The sequence below is a fragment of the Aricia agestis genome, chromosome 11 (genome assembly GCF_905147365.1).
Source record: "Aricia agestis chromosome 11, ilAriAges1.1, whole genome shotgun sequence".
NCBI classification, from domain to species: Eukaryota; Metazoa; Arthropoda; class Insecta; order Lepidoptera; family Lycaenidae; genus Aricia; species Aricia agestis.
This window is the reverse complement of record NC_056416.1, coordinates 5,735,415-5,738,064: the sequence shown is the minus strand read 5'-3', so window position 1 is coordinate 5,738,064 and position 2,650 is coordinate 5,735,415. Positions and strand designations below refer to the sequence as shown.

At 38.7% G+C, this 2,650-nt stretch overlaps 1 non-coding gene across 1 annotated transcript; it reads right to left on the bottom strand.

The window, feature by feature from the left end:
* Positions 1-1,844: 1,844 nt before the first annotated feature.
* On the bottom strand, positions 1,845-1,917 carry Trnar-ccu. The gene has a single exon. It is a non-coding gene; the product is annotated as a tRNA-Arg (tRNA).
* Positions 1,918-2,650: the final 733 nt, after the last annotated feature.

Here is a 2,650-nt window from a genome sequence, read left to right as displayed (position 1 = left end):
ACTAAGGTCATAAAGATGTGCTAAAATTTTGATAAAGTTATCAACCTAACCATCAAATCATCGGAAAAGCATAAAATTAATTCCCTATTAAATTAACAAGATTGTACATATTGAAAGTAAAACATAATTAGAGACCACAGTGGCGGGGCAAAACCTGAATTTTATGTGGGCAAGATACATTTTGCGATGCCCCCTGATGGATAATGCAAGACGACGGATTTTGTTGAAATTTTTTTTAGATATTATTCTTAAATCTTAAAAAAACCTCGTTCCTTTGTCTGTCACTTTGTCTATTCTTCTAAAGAAAGAAACCGCTTCTATGGTGACAATGCTAAGCCTGCAGCCCACCCAGTCGTGCCAAACACCCGCATATTTAATCGCAAGCTTTAAAACTAATAAAAAAGCATGAAAAGCTGCGGATAAGCGCCAGCGATTGACCTGAATCGTGCTTTGTGCTGGAGGGTCCTCGACACTCGATGACGTCAGCAGAACCTCTAGAATTAATTAGCTCGTAGAATCCATCGATCATTAGATCCAAGTAGGAATATTCAGCTACCAGATTTTGTCGTGATAGATGCGAGTTACGCTAATACCATCTTCGCGAATTCTTGTAAGCATGGGCGTGCTTACAAGAATTTTGCAGGGGGGGCAGAAGAGCATACCCCCTGGAAGATAAAATAAGAGCGCCTTCACATTACGTCGCAAGCAGTGCGGCAGCAACGCTGCAGCCGCGCGACTTCTATACAAAAGAGAGTCGCGCGGCTGTATTTTGTATAGAAGTCGCGCGGCTGCAGCACTGCTGCCGCAGTGCTTGCGACGTAATGTGAAGGCAGCCTGAAACGTCAATTTTCCTGGGAAATGGGAATTAGAAACGTGTTACCTATCCGCGCAAAACGAAGTGTTGGAAACTAAATATCTTTTCAGTCAGATTTATAAAAGCCAATTTTCATGATTTTTTGTTTCAATATACCAGACCGCCCATCTTCTCGAAACCGGTATGTGGCCCCCCCCCTAGCTGAAATCCTGGGTACGCCCATGCTTGTAAGTATCCTATTTTTGGACTTTCACCGAATCAAAGTTATACGTGGGAGAGCCATGCTTCGGCACAAATGGGCCGGCTCGACCGGATAAATACCACGTTCTCACAGAAAACCGGCGTGAAACAGCGCTTGCGCTGTCTTTCACCGAGTGAGTGAGTTTACTAGAGGCCCAATCCCCTACCCTATTCCCTTTCCTACCCTCCCCTATTCCCTTCCCTACACTCCCCTATTACCATATTCCCTCTTAAAAGGCCGGCAACGCACATGCAGCTCTTCTGATGCTGCGAGAGTCCATAGGCGATGGAAGTTGCTTTCCATCAGGTGACCCGTTTGCTCGTTTGCCCCCTTATTTCATAAAAAAAAAATAGGATACAAGAATTCGGACTCAGCTCTAAACTTTTAATATATTTAAACTATACATTTATTAAAACTGTAAAATAAAATTTTAAACTGTTCTATCAATTTTCTGCTAGATGCGAAATCAGAAATGAGAATTGAACTCTGACGACTGAATGTATCTATCACGGAACTCATAAACAGTGCTAATGCGGAACATGAGGAAACACATAATATTATAATAGTCGTCTGCCTCCGATTTTAAGCTATTAATTTATAAAAAAAATATTTCTTAAAAATGCCTTTTTTAAACATCATACGTCTTAAAAGATCAATAAAAACCATATTTAACTATTATAGCAAGTAACAAACAATATTATCATAGATTAGTAAAAGTTGAGCTTTCTACATAAAACAGAGACAAAATTACGGGTAATTTACGGGTAACAAAATATTATTGATTCACGTTACCCCTGGTGGGACTCGAACCCACAATCCCCGGCTTAGGAGGCCGATGCCTTATCCATTAGGCCACAGGGGCTGTGAGTGTGTCTGCGAAATACATAATTTCATTAGAAACAACTAAATGAAGAGTCATTTAGCCCTTTCTCCCTTTTATTTACCTCCATAAATAATAATCTATATTCTATACTAATATTATAAAGAGGAAAAATTTATTTGTTTGTTTAATCTCAGGTCCGATTAGAAAAAAATCTTACAGTGTTAGCCCATTTATCGAGGAAGGCTATCCGCTAAGACTAATTATAGGAGCGAAGAAATAGAGGAAAATGTGGAAAAAACGGGGAGACATTATTTGAAAGGGCTTATTAGAACGCGCTAATCTCAGGAACTGCTGGTCTGATTGGAAAAATCGTTTGTGAAATATTAAGTTTTAAAGTGGAAAAAATCGAGAGTCCAGTGTCCCAACCTTCTACCAGCAAAACGGTTGCTTCTGGAAATGTCAAAAAATTCACTGGAGTAGGAAATATGCTGAATTTAAAAGGAAAACTACCACGGCTAAGAATACTTCATAAGTTTTTGAGTTATCGACTATTAGTTTTTATTTTTATTAGTTGATCGACTATAAGTACTAACTTATAGTCGATCAACAAAAAAAAATGTATTCGGCGAAGAATATAGGAACTTTTCGTTCAAATTCCTTTGAACCATATTTGAACATAACTGAGATGATGTTGTTAGTAGTGTAAAACACGTTATAAATGTACATTCATTGACCATACAAAAATTAACAAAAACTAGCGGTACTACGGAAC